Source organism: Artemia sp. Qi Xiang Cuo, chromosome 11 (genome assembly GCF_049724085.1).
Source record: "Artemia sp. Qi Xiang Cuo chromosome 11, ASM4972408v1, whole genome shotgun sequence".
Taxonomy (NCBI): domain Eukaryota; kingdom Metazoa; phylum Arthropoda; class Branchiopoda; order Anostraca; family Artemiidae; genus Artemia; species Artemia sp. Qi Xiang Cuo.
The window spans coordinates 9208974-9231910 of NC_142804.1; the positions used below are offsets into that span (position 1 = coordinate 9208974).

A 22937-nucleotide genomic window follows, 5' to 3' on the forward strand; every position below is an offset into this window, starting at 1 on the left:
TATTTCTTTCTTTTTGTCGTCGACCTCCTGCAACTTCGCTTGCTGTCCTCTTCAAAAGCCACTTTCTCCTTCTCGGATAGCTCTTCTTTTTTCTTTTCATCCAGATATTGTTGATACCGAGACCATGCGGAAAGTGCAAGATTCAACAGCTCTTTGGTAATAACAAACGGTTCTGGTTTTCCTCCATAAAGCATCAACGTGTCATATACCATGAGTCTCGCATCCAGAACGTGTTCAGACATCAAAGCCTGGTCTTCACCGAGAATCCTACCAGAACGCAAGAACCCACGCTCAACATCTACGCTGCCATGCGACAACGTCAGCACCGCTTTGATAAGCTTGGTAAGTTCCAGGTACTTGCTGTCCCCGCGCTCATTCATCAGTCCAAAATAATGGCACCAAAAATGATCGATCCAAGTAATGTCCTCATGGGGTCCAGTTTCCGTTTGCAAAAGCAGCCAATTAGCCTGGACGACGTCTGAGCTTTCTCCAATCGCAATCTCGCGTGCCACAGCCGTTATGCCTGCAATGCTTCTTGAATCCTTCATGTTGATCGGACTCAAACAGCGTAAAACCTCTAGAAAACCACCCTTTTCCAGGGGACATTTGTTTAAAATATGGCGAATACCCGCAATAAAATGTTTTCACACATTGACATAGAAAATGTCCTTGTCTTTCGGTGTTGCTTTCTCACCGAAAGCTTGTTCAACATTTTCTGAAACTATGGGCTTTTCTGCAAATTTTTCAGCAAGGTTCATTTCTGGTGAGAAATTTTCAGTCTTGGTCACGAAATCTGGAGTAAAGACCCGTCCACAAAGGGTTAAAACTAGTCTTTTGATCTATGAGTGCAGAACATGAATGAGAGGCTCTTCGTTCTGGAATAGTTAGGTGAAACTCATGATTAGTTCTGCTGAGGCTAGAACAAACTCGAGTTGGGCCTTCATCGTTGCACTTTTGTTATAAGCCACAATCGTCAGAAATCTGGGAGTGGACAAAAGATTCTTTCGTTTTTTTCTCTCGGCACAAAGTTCAGGAAGTACTCTAAGATTGCCGGCAACTGCTGCATGATTCTAGCGAGGGCACGTCCAATCGTCAGCCAGCGGCTTGGGATATGCTTCATGAAAGCATTCTCTGGCACTCCCTTTTTCTTTTGGTACTTTCGATAGTCTTCACAACGTGCAGGCCAGCCGTCAAAAAATGTATGCACAAGAATAACAAAGTCGGTACTTTCTTCTCTGAACACCTGAAGACCTTTCAAGAAAGCGTTATGAATTATGTGGATGTTGCAAGTACCAATGTTCAACATTCCCTTTCCCGTCACTTTCTTTTTTTCAGCATTGAACTTGTTCCAAACGCTTTTGTTGACGTTTGGTCCATCACTTCCAAGCGTGATTAGTTTTTCAAGTGGCAGCTGATTCTGCTCAATGGCTGACATAATCTTCCTATACAGGTCATCACTTGTCGCGTGGCCCACAAAACTTGTGCATAAATGTCTGCTCTGGATTTCGTTTCCGTATGAGGACCAATACCGAACACGTATCTGTAACTCTTTTATACCAGCGTTGTTGGTTGTCTCGTCATATTCTAGTACAAAATATGACTGAATGTCCTTCAAGCATTTGCTTATAGTAAGGACGCAGCGCATCGGTGATCAGATACGTGAGTTTCTTCGCACATAGGGACATTCCGTCGGGGATCTTACCGGGGAACATTGCAAGGAAGGTTGTGGCAATAAGGTCTTAAGAATTAGCAGACATGGAACTCTGTACCGTCTGAAGTGCCCATATTAACTCAGCTTTATAAGCGGCATCCTAGGGATCACTGATCAGTCCCTGGAGTTGTGTTTTATTTGTGCGTTTATATTGAATAAAGTCAAAGTTCAAAGTTCAAAGTTGGCATCACGCTCACAAAACATGTTTGTACCAACTAATGGTTTATCCTTGGTTGTTTCATCAACTCGAGATTGTCAGGTGAAGCTGTAGTGGATGTAGTTGAGCAGTAACTGCGGCTTTGTGTTATGCAGATCACACATGTTGGTTTAGCTGAGCAACCCCAGTTGTGCAACCAAGATTTTTCGAGCAGAGTTTGCAAAAGAACGAGTACTGGTCGTTCCCAGTCTTACACCATTCGCCAACCTTTCTACCGCTGCAATCCGTCTTAGCAAGCCATGAACTATTGAACTTGGTAGGCCCCATACTTAATTACCAAGCATCAGATGCAAAATAGCATCCTGCGATTAAAAGGCCATAAAAAGAAAAAATGTGGATATGTCCGAAACTGGGCCGTATTTGCATCAGCCTTTTATAGCGTTCAGCCAGGTAACGCATAAGTCGCAAGAACTCACAGTCTCATTAAGCAGAGACTGCTAGCCTATATACTGATCTTTGCTCATTTTGGACAGGCCCAACATGACAAAAAACAAAACATAGGCTACTAAGTCAACACAGCAGCATAGCCCAGGCAGAAGCAACTTACTACTCCCAACACAAAGCATTAGTTAAGTTCAAAGAGCTCAACAATTGTAATTAATTATTGATCTACACCGAAAGACAGCACAGTCTACAAGCAGAGTAAACAGCAAAGAAAAGCACATCTTGGCTTACTTAACGAGCAGTGAAAATTGCAAATCACGAGCAATGTTCTTGGTGCTCTTCAGCCGTAAATATAGGAATAATAGGATTTTAGCCAAAATATAGGCATTTTATAGGAGTGCATTAAAATATAGGAATTTATTGGAATTTATAGGCGAGTCTGAACCCTGCCACTGAACAAGGAAAAATACCTCCTCCTCTTTTAACCCGAAGCCATCTACTTCTCCACACATGCGCTTCTGCCAAAACAAGCGTTGCGCTGGTAGACAGCACTGATAAGCCAAGAAGTTGATAGTATATGCTAGAGATCCCTTTGATGGAAAATTGCAGCAAATCATCAGTACAATTTACAATATTTGATGGCAGCAGTACGGTTAACCGGAAAGAGTTCAGCGTGTCTCTTGAGAATCGGCTCTTTAAGTCACTTATGACTGAGTCGAGCATAGGTAGAAAAACAGCACGTCGATAATATTCTTCAGGCATAGTATGAGGAGGATTATTTCGATGAACCTGTCTTTGTGTAATCCTTGGAACTTCAACAGACATTTGGATTTCATCTGACAATTCTGTTGCTTGCTCGAATACTAATGCAAACTCTTCGTCACATGTTTCCTGTCGCTTTTCTAGAGCATCTAGAAGATCGGAAACGTGGCCATGGGCAGCACTCAACTCCAAAGTCTTCTTCTGGAATAGCCGACTAAGAGGCAAGGTCACAGCGAAAATGCTGAGTAGACACTGAAGGGAACCACGAATTCCTGTAACGCTGTCACAAGCGTCTTTGCCTTCGGAGTGGTTGCTGATTCACTCCAGTGACTGATGTGTTCCAAAGCCTGGATTCCAAAGACTTTTGTAAGTTCAGACACAAACTGCATAAGTGACTCGTGCCGCTCGATCCACATTGTCTCACATATTCCCGTGAGCTTAGCTTTCAGAACCTTATTCAAGACGTAATTTCTCTTCGCATATGCATTAAAAAATACAACAACTTCTTTTATAATGCCTATGGCATTTCTGATGCTCGAAACAGCTGAGCTTCTTGAAGGAAAGGTTCAGGGCGTGGTTAAAGCAGGGACAACGAGAAGCATTTTTAGCTTTTTTCTGAATTTCCACTACAGCACCACAGTTGATACCATCATTGCACACCCATCCATCCCGATTCCGCCACAGTCAAGTAAATTCAAACCCATTTCTTCCAAGAGGTTTAGAACTAGCTAGCCAATCACTTTTCCGTTGACAGTCGGCTGTTTGTCTGCAGAAGGACTTTTAAAGTTGGCATGATGGACGTCAACAAAACTTATGATTTCCTCGCGTCTATGGTTATTGAAGGCATAGCAAAGAGCTAAACTAAGTAGCGATGAATGTGACACATCTATTGTCTCATAGAAAATGATGATGTAATACCTTGCTGACTTTACTCTCTCTAGAATTAAACCTATGACTTCTTTCGCACAAAACTCAATCAACTGGTTTTGAGTTGTTTTGCTGGAAAAGGTAGCATTTTTTCCATATGTTTTCAGTTGTTCCTTTAATTTACTGTGGCCACTTTCAACATAATAACGTAGTAGTACTCGGAAGTTTCCTTCGTTGGAAAGTGGCATGTCATCCAAGTTTAAGCTGCCATCATCCCGTTGGCCCCTCAGTGGAATATTCTGCCTTCCTAGAAATATGATTGATTCCAGAATCGGCTTAAGTTTCTCTCTGTTTTCTGTTACTTGCTTCATTCACTGTTCGTTAACACGGTTATTTACAGATTCGTGCGGAGAATGGTAGGCTCTTAGAAACGACTTTCCAGCTTCTACTGCGTCACGATGGTATTGGGAAGTATCAAATACGGTCAGGTTTCCATCTTTTCCCAGTAACTTGGCAAATTTTGTGACAGGCTTTGTGAGCAGCTTTTGTAAGGCAACCTGTTTGTTTGAACCCCCGCTAGCCCCAGTTACAAAAAGAGGGCATTATTTGCAATAAGGCTTTTCTGTGCAGCAGAATATACAAGCCAGTAGAAACTCTGCCAATGAGAATCGTTCAAGTACATTTTTTCATCTTTCCCCCGCGTTAAATGAACAGAATGCTGCATTTGGTATCCTATAGGCAGTTTCCATGGCCTCTCCAGAAGCCCACACTTTATTCGGTCGTCAATGGCATGTATTGCACCGATGTGGATCCCAATATCGTTTTCCGGAAACAGGGTAGGGGGCAGGGGTGTTGTTAGATGATCACTCTGAATGCTTACAGAGTTGACAGAAGAATACAAAGTGTCCAGAATTTGTCCATTTTCGCCATTTCCAATAGAACTAATTGAAGAATTACTTGCAGTTACAGTTACACTATCCGTTCTGCGAAACTTTGAAATGACAAAGCTGTCAAGCGTCTTTAGTCCACGTTTTCCCGACATTAATATCGCTTAAACGACGAAAGTCCTCATGGCAGACGCACATTCAAATTTCACTTTACACTGCAAAGAAATGTTTGTTTTAACATCTCGGAACATTCAGGTCCGGTTGCGTTGCGTCTCGAAAAGGGAGGTGACTGGCGAGAACTAGCTAAAATTCACTGGATAAATTGTTGCTATGATATGAGGTGTGAAATACTCGAGGAGGAAACGGCAGTGGAGGAAAAGCTGTGAACTGCTACAACTGCTACAAAAACGACTAGATAATAAAAAAAATTGATTATTATCCTTTTTACTACCATTTCGAGGAAGATTACAATTATTATCCTTTTTTTTGGTCAAGTATCTTAGTTGATTTATTTGTTGTATTGATTTGCCTGTTATCAATATTTTTGACATTTTTCTTGACTGAATTTCAAAACCAGATCCACCTGCCCCCCCCTTGGAAGGGGGCCAGTCAAAATAAAAACTTAGATTTATTATCTTTTTTGTGGACATTATGACAAATGGAGAAGTTGCCCATGGAGACATTTTGAATTCCTGCCGTATCGACAGATAATCAACCAAACTGCAAAATTGCTCGTCGTGTGGATAAAGACGTTGCTCAGTGCTTTTTAGAAACATATTTTTCTGGTGCCAAACATTTCATACAAACACAGATTCAACCACCAATCCTTTTCACATAAAATTAAGCAGCCAAATGAAGAAATTGCCAGTAGCCCATTTTGCAGGTATTGTGAGAACACAGAAGAAACCCCTGAGCACAAACTATTGAATCGTAAAATACTGGAAAGAAAAGAAGTGAATCTCATCAATTTGAAAATTAAACTAGGACTGAATTAAAACCCACTGACAGATGTAAAAACTTTAACCCAATCTTCAAAAAAAGATTTCTTCATACATGCTTTTAAACTGTTAATGGATTTAAACCTCCCCCCCCCCATATATAGTAGGTCAATTTATGCTGGCTTAATTGAATTGGACACAACCTACTATGATTATGTCACATATTTTTATTTAATTAGATGATCTGGTACTGTTTTACTTAATGGTAAAACAGTAATGGTAAAACACACCGCTCTAGACTCTATAGCAATTTAGCATGGAGACCCGTAAAGCGGGTACCTGCTAATTAAATTGATCACAAAGCGTGGTTTCTCATTGAATTTACAATAGTTAAACTGTTGTTTTTTGGGGTTTAGGGGGGGGGGAGGTACCTAGGTTAGGTTAGGTTACGTATTTGATATATGATTTGCTTTACCCCCTCCCCCCCACCCTCCTAATGCGCAAATATACAGCCCAAATTTTTTTCATAAACCATTATAACCGTGTATCTGTCTCTCCCGTTTGACTAGTTTCCTTGATAGAGTCTATAGTGGTGTGCACCATTAAGTAAAACAGTACCGCTGATCTACAGGTTTAAATATTCATCCATATTTTGAATATTTTATAAGCAGTGTTTACAATAACGCCGTTTACTATAATGGTAACGCAATTTTTGCCAGTAGAGAATTTCAATCGTAAGGCAACATCTCATTCAGCCACGAGTGAATTGTCCCAAGAAGAAGCCTACGAATTTATCACGAGAAAAGAAGAAAAATTCAAATATTGGGATAGCATATATTGTCAACCCAACCCAGAAAGAAGAGGGGCAAATGATCTGATTTTCAGGACGCACGCCTCGATTGTCTACAGTTGATAGAACGTAATGTAAACATAAATTATTACGTGTATGATTCGGTCCACCCCCTAGTCAATACCTCCCTCTTTATGCTAATTCTATTAATTCTATTTAACTATTAGCTTTAATTTAACTATTAATTCTATTTAACTATTAACTAAGAGCTATTAATTCTATTTAATGGCCTTTGTGATTAAGGGGTCATTCTTAAAGAATTGGAACAAAATTTGAACTTTGGCGTAAAGAGCAAGATATTGACTAGGGGGCGAACCTCCTAATATATGTAGTAAAAATATACGAATATTAAATTTAGTTACGTAAGTAAATCAGAATCAGAATCATTTTAATGACAACAGCTGTCATAGACACATTAAAAAAATGCACTAAAAGGCGCTGTTTTGTACAAGAAAACTTTTTTACATGAAAACACTTCTCTACATTTTATTAAAAGCACTTGTAAAAAAAGGAACAAAGGAGTTACTAAGTCTGTTTGTGCGGCACGAGACGGGCATAAGTGTGCTATTGCTCCTGGTATTTGCGCGGACAGGCTTTTTAGGTGGTAATATTGTCCTATGTACTGGACTAGACAATAAAAACTGGCCAAAACGAATCATCAGCTGAAAACGGCGATCGCGAAGGCTTGGTATTTCAAGTGACTTCAGAGCGGAGCTGTAATCTACATATTTGTCGCAAAGAATGATTTTTACAGCTCGTTTCTGGATCCCCTCCAAATCATCACTTAAGTAATCTATGTGATGAACTTGTGGGCCCCAGACGGGACACGCATATTCAAGGATGGGTCGAATAAAAGTGGGGTACGCGATTTTCAGCTTATACTCTGCAAAGCCTAGGCGCTGCATCACCACCAGTGTCCGCATAGCATTATGTCCCTTCTTAACCAACTCTTGTACATGAATAGAGAACGAACAGTCCACACTAAAGGTGACGCCCAAGATGGTCGCACACGAAGCAGAAGGGAACAAAGTCGCGGGGTAGGTAAAATCGTGTTTAAGTGGGTTCAACCTCAAAACCTTTGATTTATTCTCCTTAATTTGAAGACTGTTCGCAGTACACTGTGATTTAAACTGATCGAAAAAATTTAGGTCGAACTGGGCTACAGCTTGCGAATCATTTACGTGGTATTTAAGAAGCACAGACAAATCATCGACGAATTTAAAACGATCGTCAAAGTCAGAAAGCACATAGTTGATAACATCCAGGAAAAGAAGAGCTGCTGACTTGGTACCTTGTGGGGCGCCACATGTAATTTCCACCCATTCCGATTCAATATCACCGGGAAAAAAGGCGTACACTTTTTGATACCTGTGACGTAAGAAATCAACTACTAATTGGAGGATGTGCTTACGGGCACCCATTGACTTGAGATTCTGGGCGGCAAGAGGGTGCTTAATCAAATCAAATGCCTTTCGGTAGTCTACCAGAAGTAAATCGACAAACGAGCTTCCAAACTCCAACCATTCAACTACTAGGTGATAAAGCCGTACTAAATAAACAGACGTGCTGCATCCCTTCAAGCAACCATACTGGAAAGGGTCAAGTGACGGTGAAATGTCCGTGAGAAGTTTCACGATATATGAAAGATTCTGCAACTTTAGCAAAGTTCGGTGTGATCGAAATAGGTCTTAACTGATCACATGTCTTAGGTCCTTTAACTTTGGGTATTACGCGAACATAGGCTCGCTTCCAAGCATCGGGAAAGGTTTGTTCACTGAAGCACTGGTTGATGATCGATGCCAATGGTCTGGCTAAAAACAAGGCATATTCGCGAATAAGTTTGACCGGTAACTCACCAGGGTAGGAAGATCAATTTGGTTTTAGTTTTTTAAGTTCTTTATAAACAGCAAATTTGGTAAACTTTTTTATTTCGTCAGTTTCACAATCGACTAAGAGATCAACCAGTTCGGCCTCTGTAATTGAGGGGTAGGTGGTACAAATGCCAGCAAAGAACTCGTTTACGTCTGAAGCGCTCATTTGAGATCCTTCAGGCTTGGGTATTTTTAGCTCACTGTTAACTGACTTGCCAGTCATTTGTTTCACTGTGGAATGCCACTTCCGACTGCTACTTTGGAGAAGGGGTACTGCCTTTTCCCGAACATAATTTCTTCGCTTGAAACGATTGACGGCCACGATTTGATTTCTAAGTTTCGCCGCCGCGGCTATTTGTCCGGAACTGTGCAGCTTGCACCTCATCTTGATCATTTGTTTGAGATCGCTTGTGATCCATGGCTTATCGGATTCACTTACCACTACAACTTTAGAGGGAAAAAACTTGTGAAACATCTCTAACAGAAGAGAGTTAAACCGCTGAACTTTGCTATTCAGGTTTACTATAGAACACAGGTCGTCGAAGCAGTAAGTCCCGATCAACCGACCAAAATCGTAGATTGATTGAGAGTTAAGCGGACGAATAGTCACTTTGGTTCTCTTTGGCTTCGGTTGGTTATTTTTGGCTTGCCAGAGAATTACATAATGATCTGAACTCTGGAGAGGACCTAACGACCGAGGGGAGTAATAATTGTCACTCATGTTTATAAAAATTAGGTCTAGAGTACTGCCACTCTGGTGCGTAGCAATGGTAACTACCTGCTTCAGATCAAGGACACTAGATACCCATTGTCTGTTCGTCTGGTTAAAATCGCCAGCTATTATTAAGCCAGGATAGGCATGGGCTCGACGAAGTTTATCGATGTAGGTCTGTAAGTAGCTGATAAGCTCTTTCCTATTTTTTGCACTCTCTGGGTAATGCACAGATGCAATTATCAAACATGAGAACTTTTTTGATAGTTTGGATGGCTTGCACTCTACCCAGACAACTTCGTGACACGAATCGGTTGGTATATTTAACAGCTTAGATGAAATGTCATTACGAATATAGATACCAACGCCACCACCTTTTCTACTCAAGCCTCTATCACGGCGAGTGTTGAAATAGCTAGTGTAGCCTTTTATTCTACCCATTTCATCAGTGATATCCCAGCATTCGGTAACTGCGGCAATAGGAACACTCACTTCTCTCAGCAGTATCTCCATCTCGTTAACTTTATTTGTTAAGGATCGGGCATTACACAGAATGAAATTCGGAAGCTTCGCCTGAGCTGATAACTGTTCAGGACGTAATAGCGGGGGAAGTTCATCAGAGGAACACGGTAAGATCGGCTGCAGCTGTGATGGAGAAAGAGTGGGAGGAATTTCGTACCTTTGCAAACATCTTATTTTCACAAGAGTCCTTGGTTCACATACAGCCATACTCCGGTCAGAAAGACGTTCCTCAGAAACATGAACGGGTATGGCCGTCTGTCTGTTTCGCCGCCCGCCTCTCTTTCCACGCCGTCTACGCTTTTTTTAAGCACCACAAGCAGGGAGTCCTCTGGTGGCCGTTTGAGTAATCCAAAAAGCCACAGACTGACAAATGTAAATGGCGTTGTAGTCAGTTGAAATGAATTAAGTCTTCTTAAACATTCTTTTTGATAGGTAAAAGTCATTATGATTGCACTTAGTAAAGCTAGGGAGGCCAATTCTTTGAAAGTTACATTCGTAAGTTACATATTTATTACTAATAAAAACGTTCATAAACAAAATTAAACAACTTTCGAGAAAGCCATTTAACAAAAAAAAAACAACATTAATATACAAATTTGGTTTTAATTATTCATTTACGGTGAGCCAAAATCAAAACCTGCATTAATTCAAAAACGTTCAGAAATTAAATAAAAAAAAACGCTTGGAAATAATGCTGGGAAATCCGGCGACCCCTTCATAGCAATGTCCCTTCCCCCATGAAAACTTCCTCAACGGAAAGATCCTCCCATGTATCCTCCCATCTTTACGCTAAAGTTTGACTCTGTCTCACAACTTTATTTTTTAGAACAGTAAAAAACTTTAGCGTAAAGAGCGAGGCATTGAGGAGAAGACAGCCCCATTCATATACGGATTTGTGTTTTGACAATTGTTTTCAAGTGTTTTTGTAATAGTAGCAAAGTGTCTCCATAATCAACTTAAAAAAGAAAATGTAATTTTCGTTTTTTTTGTTCGATAAGATTTTTATTGACAAACTATTATTATACATGTAAATAAGTTCCACCATCAGAGAGGATATATTTATTACGACTGGGGATAGACATCCGAATGAAATCAAATAACATCTCTAGAAAAAAAGAAAAAAATAGCAAACAGAGAACACGTAAATTTTAACACACACACGATAATAAGCCCAGAAAAATCAAAAGAAAATGCCCCAACCCAGGATAAAATATAGAAATAATTCCAAAAATACTGCTGTTTTAACTTTGTTTCCGATGCATGTTCTGTTTTCTTATTAAATAAAAAAAAACAAGTTTTTTAAACTGAAAGTAAGGAGCGACATTAAAACTTAAAACGAACAGAAATTATTCCGTATATGAAAGAGGCTGTCCCCTCCTCAACGCCTTGCTCTTTACGCTAAAGTTTTTAATTGTTTTAACAAATAGAGTTGCGAGAAAGATTCAAACTTTAGCGTAAAGAGCAAGACGTTGAGGAGGGGACAGCCCCTTCCATATACGGAATAATTTCTGTTCGTTTTAAGTTTTAATGTCGCTCTTCACTTTCAGTTAAAAAAAACTTGTTTTTTTTTAATTTAATTTTATCCTAAAAACCCAATAGCCCAAAACTGAAGCATAAAAAAAAACAAATTTAATAATGATCAAATTTTATTGAGCTACCACAGTACAGGGGTGTAGAGACACTCTTTCAACTTCAGAATATGTAAAATCAACCTGCTAGATAGCAACGATTAGTGGGTGAAATTATTTCAACCAATTAGTGAAAGATTAAACACGTTTCACCTATGGTAGTGGATCAATCTCTGGCTGGAAATACAGGGTCTACGAACAGGATTCGATGGCGAAAGGCCTAATAACTGTCCCTGTAAAAAAGACCCTGGACTTTAAACCATCGACAATTGTCAGCGTCCTACACGCTATCAATGGTTCTAGAGGGAATTTATCCTTTAATTCTGGAAGTTTTTTTATCCTTTATAAGCTTACTAATCCACATTCACAAACAAATAAATAAATTAAACAACACTTTCACCCTGGAGAAAAGCTATGAAGGTTTGCGATCGAAAATTTATTTTTCTTTAAATCCAAAATTTTATCTACGCATCAAAGTATCTTTTTGAGAATGTAGAAAACGCTAGTGAGAAGGATTTGGAGTCTTCTGTTTAGCTTCTAAGGCTTTGGAAATCAGATGGGGGATAGGAGGGTCTAATTCTCAGGTTAGGTTAGGTTAGGTTCAGTTTCCAGTCGAATGCGCCCTTTTGAAGTTTCTACGAAAACCCTTTCAAATAAAACCTTATATGCCCCCAGGGCATATACAACCCTTGCCCCGAAGGCTGGGGTGGGGTTATTTTTCATCCTCAAAGACCTAATTTCCAGAACTTTCAACTACGTTGAACAAAATTGCTATCTCGAAATTTTGATTGGAAGTTTTTAGGCAGATAGTGGGTGTGAGAGGGGGGTTAGTTACCCTCCGATCACTTCCGACTATTAAAAAGGGCACTAGCCCTTTCAATTTCCAATCGAAAAACCCCTTTTTGAAGTTTCTTTGACAATACTTTTTATAAAAACCTTATATGCCCCCAGGGCATAACTTACAACCCTTTCCCTAAGGGCTTTGGGGGGGGGGTTGTCATCCTCAAACACCTCATTTCCAGGAGTTTCAACTAGGGGGTTAGGGGGTTAGCTTCAACTAGGGGGGCTCTGAGGGGGTTATCATCCTCAAAGACCTAGTTTCTAGAACTTTCAACTACGTATAACATAATGGCTATCTAAAAATTTTGATTGGATGTGTTTGGGGAAAAGGTCGACGTGAGAGGGCAGTTAGTTGCCCTCGAATCACCTTCTACTACTAAAAAGGGCACTAACCCTTTGAATTTGCAATCAAATGAGTCCTTTTTCAAGTTTCTACTACAAAGTTTCCAATAAAAACCTTATATACCCCCAGGGCATAACTTACAACCCTTACCCTGAGGGCTGTGGGGGGAATGTCATCCTCAAATATATAATTTCCGGACCTTTCAACTACTTTGAACAAAATGGCTATCTCAAAATTTTGATTGGATATGTTTAGATAAATGGCGGGCGTGGAAGGAGTGTTAGTTGCCTTCCAATCACATTCGACTATTAAAAATGGCACTAGCCATTTCAACTTCCAATCAAATGAGCCCTTTTTGACGTTTTTACGACAATTCTTTCTATAAAAACCTTATATGCCCCTAGGGCATAACTTCCAACCCTTGCCCTGAGGCCTGTGGGGGGGGGGGGGGTTGTCATCCTCAAACACCTAATTTCCAGGAGTTTCAACTACTTTTAACATAATGGCTATCTCAAAATTTTGATTGGATGTGTTTGGGGAAAAGGTGGGCGTGAGAGGGGGGTTAGTTGCCCTAAAGGGCACTAGGCCTTTGAATTTCCAATCGAATGAGCCCTTTTTGAAGTTTCTACGACATAGCTTTCTATAATAACCTTATATGCCCCCAGGGCATAACTTACAACCCTTGTCACGAGTGCTGTGGGGGAGTGTCCTCCTCAAAAACATAATTTCTATCTGAAAATCAACTACGCTGAACAAAATGGCTATCTTAAAATTTTGATTGGATGTGTTTGGGGAAATGGTGGGCGTGGAAGGGTTGTTAGTTGCCTTCAATCATTTTCAACTATTAAAAATGGCAATATCCATTTAAATTTCCAATCGAATGAGCCCTATTTCAAGTTTCTACGACAACTCCTTCGATAAGAAGTGCCCTGGTCTAAAGGAAAAAAAATAAATAATATATTGTGCCAACATCATTCTTTACTTGGGCAGGGCGATTGCGCTGCCTATGATAAATTGTATAAAAGATTTAAATATACAAATCGCATAGCTCTTTCGTTTTTTCGATAGAAAACACTCGCAAACATGACCCGATAATACATCATTGAGAAAGATGTGGCTAACAGGCCAGTTTCTTATCATATTTGTAACTTGTAAAGGTTCCCTTTCAAGGCGTATTAGCATTAATTTATTACACCATGAAAGTGGAACACCAAACAAAGATTACACATTAGACTGTGCCATGACGCTTAATGATAAGTCTTGAAATTTAGGAGTTGCATTCTTTGAAGGTTTACATTTCAAACAGTCTTGTTTAGACTCCAGAAGATATTTTATGGCACAGCTTCCATACCTCAGTAAGTAATCAAATGGATATGAATGTTTTCCACAAATCTCTTCAACAGAATCGCGATCTCTGTACATAAAAAAATTCACATAGATTTTTCGCAAACGTTTGTAAAGAAATTCACATTTTAGATAATATAATAAGGAACAAATTTTCAAAATAAAAGTGTTCAAACCCATCGCAAATTTTTCAGAATTTGGTTCAGATAGGTTTAACTTCTGCTTTAACTACATGCTCTAATTGTTGTTTTCGCATATCTTCTAACTGCCTGTGTCTTTGCTCTTCATTATCATTTTTGACATGTTTTTGGATTTTGATTACTTCAGACAATTAAGCAATGGCCTTTGCTTTAACTGTCCGCATTAGTGTTGTTGCAATTGATGATCCAGGTTGTCAATTTTCAATCTTCCCCCAAAAGCTAAAATGTTTTGGCAGATGTTGAACTAATAGAAAGAAAATATTTGCATCCTTATGCTATTACTTCAACAATACTGCTGCTACTGCTATTATTACTACTGCTACAACTACTACTGCTGCTAAAGCTAGTACTAGCACTACCATTATTTTCTACTGCTACTTCTACTACTGCTACTACTATTACTACTGGTACTATTGCTAATGCTATTAGGGCTTAGTGTGTTCTGGCAAAAACTTTTGGGAAAATTGAAACTGTTTTGAGCAAAATTGAAATACACTATGCACATTCAGGTTGTACAGAGGACGTATCAGTAATGGTTAGGGAAAGGTTTATGGTATTAATTTAAAACTATGAGCGGGCGTTGAAAGGGGTGTTGAAGAAAACCAAATGTGATATGTGCACACCGTTACTAATGCTACTACGTTTTTTTTTGCTACTACACAATCTAATGGTATTAAGATGAAGCTTTCATCGAATATTTTGGTGGATGTTGAACTAAATGAAAACCAACTACGAGTATGTAAATTGTCAAAAGGGCGACACAATAATATCTCTAGAACAGCTTACATTTTTAAATTAAACTTCATGGAAATTTCCCTACCTCAAGAAAATATGCTCCATGGAAAGATCCTCCCCCGTAACCCCTAGTTTGACCCCAACCCCACACTAGAAAAAATTCCTCCTGAAAACGCCTGTCTGCTTCCCAATAACAAAAAAAATATGTAAACAATGGGCAAAGTTCATAACTTCCAGCCCATTCCCCGGGAACTGTGGGGGATTAAGTCATCCTCAAAGACATATTAATTAAATTTTCGACTATGCTGAACAAAATGGCTATCTCAAAGTTTTGATTGAGTGACTTTGGGAAGAAATAAGCGTGGGAGGGGCCAAGTTGCCCTCCAATTTTTTGGGTCACTTCAAAAGGCACTAGAACTATTAATTTCCGTTCGAATGAGCCCTTTCACGATATTCTAGGACTACTGGACCGATACGATCACCCCTGGGAAAAAAAGTTTAGCTTTGGCATCGACAGAAAAGTTTGGCTTTAGCTAATGTCCCTTAACCTCTTGCACGCCAAAATATTAGGTCCATTTGACATAAAGATCAATTCCTATAAGTCTCGAGTCTGATATACTAAAAATTAAAGAACTTTCGTTTCCACTATAAAATCTATTTGTGAAAATTTGATAAATTGCATTATTTATGGCCCTTTTCCGAGTGCCTGATGGAGGTCATGTCACCCCCAGAGGTATATTTACTGTAACTTTCGACTATTTTGAACAAAATGGTTGTTTCGAGATTTTGACCTGGAATCTTGGTGGGTTTCTGAGGGGTCAAGTAGCAAAGAAAGTTTGGCAGGGTTGTCGATTGTCCTCCCATCACTTCGAAACCTTAAAAGGGCGCTACGATGTGACCAAGAAGAAAAGAAAAAAAAATCGCAAACATATGGTAGTTTGGCATATAGCTCTTTACTTTAGTAGTACTACCTCTGAAACTTTCAAAAAGTCTATTAGTATACAAATCGCCATAAAAGAAAAGTTCCAGGCGGAGCACAGCTTTGTTAGGCTTCCTCACGTTTTCATAGATCCAGCCTCTATCTGACACAAGTTAGCAGGTTCCGAGGGTAGCGATTGTCCAAGAGTCAAGTGTAAGTACAAGTGCCTTCAAAATTTTTTAAAAATAATTTTTTGATATAGTAAAAAAAAGAATTATTTTCTTAATATGTTTCCTTGTCAATGGCCCCAATTCTTGACTAATACCATTGGTTCTTACTACTACTACTGCTAAAAACTCACAGTAACACCACCCTACCTGAGGCAAATAAAGCTACGCACGCTCCTCCTCCATCCCAATATATTCAAAGCCTCCTCTTCAAAACCACAATTAGTTTTCTTTGGAAATTTATTTTCAGTGCTAAATGGGGGTGTTGGGCGTATTTTCGCTTTTGTGCTTGACACCATTTTACTAGTAATTTGAAGTCGGAATCGCCTAATCACAATTATATTCAAAAATAAAAAACGAGAATATACCCACTTTCTTTTTACCAATATCTATTTAAAAATAAATCTGTCTGCGTCAGAGCAAAAGAGTTCCCAGGGAAGAGGAGAGGGTTAAAGATCAATTCTTGGTACCAAGCATCAGCCTGTGTGTTGTATAGCTTATATTCTGCCAGTTATAAAGATCCAGACCCACATTAAAGTTGAGAGAGATAGCCTATTTATTAAACCCAAAAAACAACATCAGTGTTGACAGCCCAGTTAATAGGTAGGCTATACCTTGTTTTGAAAATTTTATGTAAGCCTCTTTACATAAGGAAACATGTTAAGAAAACAGTTCTTACTTAATAATAGGCTATGCAGAATTATCATAGGCCTAGTTAACACATTTTGCATAGGAGAACCTGCATCTTCACTTCTTTCACTGTTGTACAATTTTTTAAAAACAAACTTATGAAAATAAGCATCAATTTGATAAGTATTTGCTTATCAAATTTATTTATAGCCTATATAATCATTTGCTACAAATTAATCATCATCAGTACCATTTAATTGGCCTTAGCCTATTTCTCATATCACATGTTAATAGAAAATAATAAGAAATTAAGAATTTGCTGGAGGAAATGGACATCCACCATATGGCTAATATAGAAGTAAAGTTCATTTGTGATGCAAATGAATGTTATATTTAGATTGGGGATGTAATTTAGGTATATATTTGCACATTAGGGGGGTGGGGGCATATATTCTGTGAATATATAGGTCCTAAGAAATTCATGAATTCCTTAGAAAAACTGGAAAAACAAGGAAAGAAGTGAAGATTAAGGCTCTCCCCCTGCAAAATGTGTTAACTAGGATTATTCTGCATATTATGGAGTAAGAATTGTGTTACCAGGAAGGAATTTTACCTTCCTGGTAAAATTCTACTTTAGTTACTTTTGGCTATCTTGGAAAGGGGTTGGGTTAGGAAAATGAAACTTTCAGGGATGGATGTACATGCTAAGGTTTGTCCCGGGAAGGTACTTTGAAGTACCTCCCTCCACTCATCCCCCCCCCCTCTATATAAGGGTAAATTACTGCACATTACTATTTGTTTTTCCCTCATATTTCATCCTATATTAATATCATAAATATAAATCACTTCTTACATTAAACAACTTCTTCTTTTAACCTTTTTCATTAAAATATATTCCAAAATCCTATTTAAATCCTATACCATTTACTTTTAAACTCATACCGACTCCCTTTATGGTATATGAAACCAGGTTTGTTGTGATGTCACACTTGCCTTATCAGAAACCCTTACCCTTAAGGGTAGGAGGCAAATGATAAACAACTCTGTTGATAAGACCATTTAAACTTTATTAATTAGGGAAGGGATCTGACAAGAGAGACCAGTAAAAATAACCCAATCCTTTTTAGAGGACAAATTATGTCATGGGAAGATGTTTTTGAAATTCCCCTTCCATCCAAACTTAAAATTTTCTAAAATTCTACTTTAGAAGCTTTTAAAATATTTCTAAAGTACTAATAGATACAGTGCTAAAAGCATCAGAATCGACTTGAGAGGACACTTTATATCACGGGAAGATGTTTTTGAAATCACCCTTCCCCCCAAACTCAAAATTTTCCAAAATTCTACTTTATAAGATTTTTAAATGTTTACAAAGCGCTAAGACATAGAGTGCTAAAAACATCAGAATCGACTTCAGAGGACACGTTATATCACGGGAAGAGGTTTTTAAAATCCCCCTTCCCCCCAAACTCAAAATTTTCTAAAATTCTACTTTAGGAGCTTTTAAAATATTTGTAAAGCGCTTAAACATAGAGTGCTAAAAACATCAGAATTGACTTCAGAGGACACGTTATATCATGGGAAGAGGTTTTTAAAATCTTCCTTCCCCCCAAACTCAAAATTTTCCAAAATTCTACTTTAGAAGCTTTTAAAATATTTCTAAAGCACTAATAGATAGAGTGCTAAAAACATCAGAATTGACTTCAGAGGACAAATATTGTTACGGGAAGATGGTTTTGAAATCCCCCCTTCCCCCCAAACTCAAAATTTTCCAAAATTCTACTTTAGAAGCTTTTTAAATATTTCCAAAGCACTAATAGATAGAGCGCTACAAATATCGGAATCAACTTTAGAGGACAAATTATTTTATGGGAAGATGTTTTTGAAATCCCCCTTCCCCCAAACTCAAAATTTTCCAAAATTTTACTTTCGAAGTTTTTTAAATATTTCTAAAGCACTAAGACATAGAGCGCTACAAACATCAGAATTAACTGTAGAGGATAAATTATTTTATGGGAAGATATTTTTGAAATCTCCCTCCCCCCAAAATCAAAATTTTCAAAAATTATACTTTTGGAGCTTTTAAAATATTTCTAAAGAACTAAGACTTAGAGTGCTAAAAACATCAGAATCGACTTCAAAGGACTTGTTATATAATGAGAAGAGGTTTTTAAAATTCCCTGTCCCCCCCAAACTCAAAATTTTCCAAATTTTTACTTTAGAAGCTTTTTTAATTATTTATAAAGTAATAATACATAGATTGATAAAAACAACAGAATCCACTTTAGAGAACAAATTATTTTATGGTAAGATTTTTTTTAAATACCCCGTCCCCCCAAACTCAAAATTTTCCAAAATTCTAGTTTAGAAGCTTTTAAAATATTTCTATATCTCTAATAGATAGTGTTAAAAACATCAGAATCGACTTCAGAGGACACGTTATATCACGGGAAGAGGCTTTTAAAATCCCCCTTCCCCCAAACTCAAAATTTTCCAAAATTTTACTTTCAAAGTTTTTTTTAAATATTTCTAAAGCGCTAACTCATAGATAGCTACGCAACTCTTCCCGAATTTTCGAGAATGATGGTTTTTTATGTTTTTAGTCATTGTAGTCCCCCGTCCGCTCCAAATCAAAATTTTATAGACCTTTACTTTTGGAGCTTTTTAAATATTTAGAAGTAGACCAAACATAGAGTTCTAAAACATCAGAATCAACTTAAGAGGACACGTTATATCACGGGAAGAGGTTTTTAAAATCCCCCTTCCACCCAAACTCAAAATTTTCTAAAATTCTACTTTAGAAGCTTTTAAAATATTTCTAAAGCACTAAAAGATAGAGTGCTAAAAACATCGGAATCGACTTTAGAGGGCAATTTGTGTCATGGGAAGATGTTTTTGAAATCCCCCTTCCCCCAAAACTCAAAATTTTCCAAAATTCTACTTTAGAAGCTTTTTAAATATTTCTAAAGCACTAATAGATAGAGTGCTAAAAACATCAGAATCGGCTTCAGAGGACACGTTATATCACGGGAAGAGGTTATTGAAATCCCCCTTCCCCCCAAACTCAAAATTGTCCAAAATTCTACTTTAGAAGCTTTTTAAATATTTCTAAAACACAAAGCGATAGAGCACTAAAAATATCAGAATCAACTTCAGTGGACACGTTATATAACAGGAAGATGTTTTTAAAATCCCCCTTCCCCCCAAACTCGAAATTTTCCAAAATTCTGCATTAGAAGCTTTCTAAATATTTCTAAAGCACTAATATATAGAGCTCTACAAATATCAGAATCGACTTCAGAGGACAAATTATATTATTGGAAGAAGTTTTTGAAATCCTCCTTCCCCCCAAACTAAAAATTTTCCAAAATTCTTCTTTAGAAGCTTTTTTTTAATATTTGTAAATCGCTAAGACACAAAATGTGCAGAAATTATTTTAAAAAAAACTACGTTTTTAACGTTACTATGTTTTACTTTAAACAGGCTTAGTCACAAGTTCGAACGATAAACTGGACTGGTGTTTGGAGATACTGTTAGGGGGCCAACCACCCCTAAAACACCCGATTTTTCAGCCTTTATATAAAAAAAAACAAGTTTTTTAAACTGAAAGTAAGGAGCTACATAAAAAAATAAAACGGCGAGAAATTAGTCCGTATATGAAAGGGGCTGTCCCCTCTTCAACGCCTTACTCTTTACGCTAAAGTTTTTTATTGTTTAAAAAAAATAGTACCTCCTAACCCCTGTATGTTTTAAGGTTCGAACTTGTGACTCAACCTATTTAGTCCCCCTCCTCCCCCTTCCCCTGCTATCAAATCCCAGTGCATCTAACCTTTCCACCCACGAAAGAAATTTTTTATACAAGTTCTAGCATTTTCTACAGATTTTTAATCGCAGATGTAAAAAAGAAAAGTAAAATTTTTCAACATTATAGGATTAAGCTATTTGAATATGTTTTATGTGGTTACCCAACTCAAAATGTTAAGGGGTTTCCAAAAAAAATAATCAAAACAAATATAGATTATTTGGTACTTGTGCATTATAAATAACCCATTACTATAGACTGTACATGAAAACCAGAAAACCGGGTATTTGTTAGAATAATAGATCACAAATCATGATTTCTTATTGGGTTTACAATATTTAAACTGTTGTTTTTTTTGGGTTTAGGGAGGGAAAAAGGTACATAGGTTAGGTTACGTATTTAATATATGCTCTAATTTACCCACACCCCATAATATAAAAATATGTTGCCCAAATTTGTTTCTAAACTAGTATATTTATAGTATTTTATTTTATTTCATTATCATTAACCAAACTTAGATTCTTTCGTGTATAGTGGTAGGTTATTTATAATACATAAGTACCAATTATTATATAGTTAAATATTTAAGTCTACCACCGCGTGCCCTCGCACGAGTTTCACTTCAAAAACAGCTCGTTGCTTCAAGAAAGACGATTACTACACTAAAAAATTGGGAAAAAAACATTTGGATTTCTTTAAGAACAAATGGGGTTAGATATTGTAAATTGCCATATTTTCTGTTACAACGTTTTAAAAATTAACTAGTAAATAATACCCATAAAAAACAAACTAGTTGGGGTTATAAAGCTCCGATATATGTTTCATGAAATGGTGCATTCTCGAGGAGATTGAATATTTTTTTTGAAATAGTGCTCTGCTAGATATCCTTCCATATGTTCTTCTCTTCTACCATATGTGGGTATATTTTCTCGAACTTCAAGCCAGTGTCTTTCGATGTTTTGTGTGAGCACCTGTTGCAGCGTCAACAAAATTTATGCTGTGGTTGACGTGTAAATGCTAATAGCTCTGGCAAGCCAGGCAATCGTAGGCCCTCCAACAGTCACTGATAATTGTTGTCCCTGGCAGGATTCGGTTTTGGATAATTCCCAACAACGTGGCACTACTTCTATCCGGCACAGAAGCCATGAATGAATTACCAGTTCTTCGCTCTATTCCACCAAACACCCAAGCATCTGCGACAATCCGACCACGATTATATTTAAGCTTCCCAAATTTGGCTTCATCTATCTCAACAATGACTCCTTCTCCTCCCAAAGGAGCGGAGTTTGAATGATATATGTACATACAAACCTCTCTTTAGAACTGGTTTCAATCCGCAAAGGTTTTTTTTTACAACAAGTAACATTGTTTATCATAAAATCCTCCCTTGGAGGCAGTATTTAAAGACAAATCATCTAAAAACAGAATTTCTGTAGCAGAGAAATGTGTGAACCAGCCATCCATGCTTTGTCAAAGACCGTTTTTGAAAAATTACACTTTACCTGAGAATATTCTCGGCCACCTCGGATAGGTTTAAGCCTATACTTCTGGCAACAAAACGAATTTCTATATTTTACGCAAATCTGGCCACAGTTATCACAATTCCTGCTTCTCAATAACATGCTATGGTTATAATACAACTCTAAGACTGCCTCGACAGTAGAAAATTGAATCATTTTGCTTGTTTAGTCCCAGGTTGCAGAAATTTAACTTTGGTATAAACCGTAATGCTTTCGAGTCGGCACTTATTTTTTTTCAAAAAAAAAAACTTAAATGAAATATTACATTTAATTTATACAAGGATTTTCTTTTTTTTTTTTTAGTTAACAAAATTTCTATAAATCTCGCTATTATTATTTAGTTTTTTTGTGTCCCTTTTAGGCTACATATACATATTTTTTTTATTAATTAACATGTCCAAATACTTTACCCCCCGGGGAATTTACCCCCCCCCCCCATGGGAATGCAGTATAGAAATTTAAAAATAGTTTTGGCGGTGGCGAAGGTTGAGTGAACGATCTTCTTCCCATCATAAACTGTTGTCTCTAAATTCGATGAGTACGTTTTTAGTACGCGTTGTCTTAGAGCTTTACAAATATTTAAAAAGCTTCTAAGGTAGAATTTTGGAAAATTTTGAGTTTGGGGGGAAGGGGGATTTCAAAAACTTCGTCCCATATTTTAATTTGGTCTCTAAAGTCGAGTCGTATTATTGTATCGCTCTTGGTATGAGCGATTTACAAATATTTAAAAAGCTGATAAAGTATAATTTTGAGTTTGGGGGGAAGGGGGGTCTCTATAACATCATTCTATGAAATAAAGGGTACTCTAAAGTCGATTCTGATATTTGTAGCGTTCTATGTCTTAGCTCTTTATAAATAATTAAAAAAGCTTATGAAGTAGAATTTTGGAAAATTTTGAGTTTGTGGGGAAGGGGGATTTTAAAAGCCTCTTCCCGTGAAATAACGTGTCCTCTGAAGTCAATTCTGATGTTTTTAACAATATCTATTAGTGCTTTAGAAATATTTAAAAAGCTTCTTAAGTAGAATTT

At 37.6% G+C, this 22937-nt stretch overlaps 1 protein-coding gene and 1 long non-coding RNA gene across 4 annotated transcripts in view; one reads left to right on the plus strand and one right to left on the minus strand.

The window, feature by feature from the left end:
• LOC148946601 (uncharacterized) overlaps positions 1–22937 on the minus strand; it is a 139676-nt gene that overhangs the window by 37994 nt on the left and 78745 nt on the right. The window lies entirely within an intron of this gene.
• Positions 16315–22937, plus strand: part of LOC148946603 (uncharacterized) — a 64061-nt gene continuing 57438 nt past the window's right edge. For both annotated transcript variants that reach the window (XM_089096271.1, XM_089096272.1), the window contains exon 1: positions 16315–16560. The gene's annotated coding sequence lies outside the window, so the exon portion shown is untranslated. The remainder of the gene's footprint in view (positions 16561–22937) is intronic.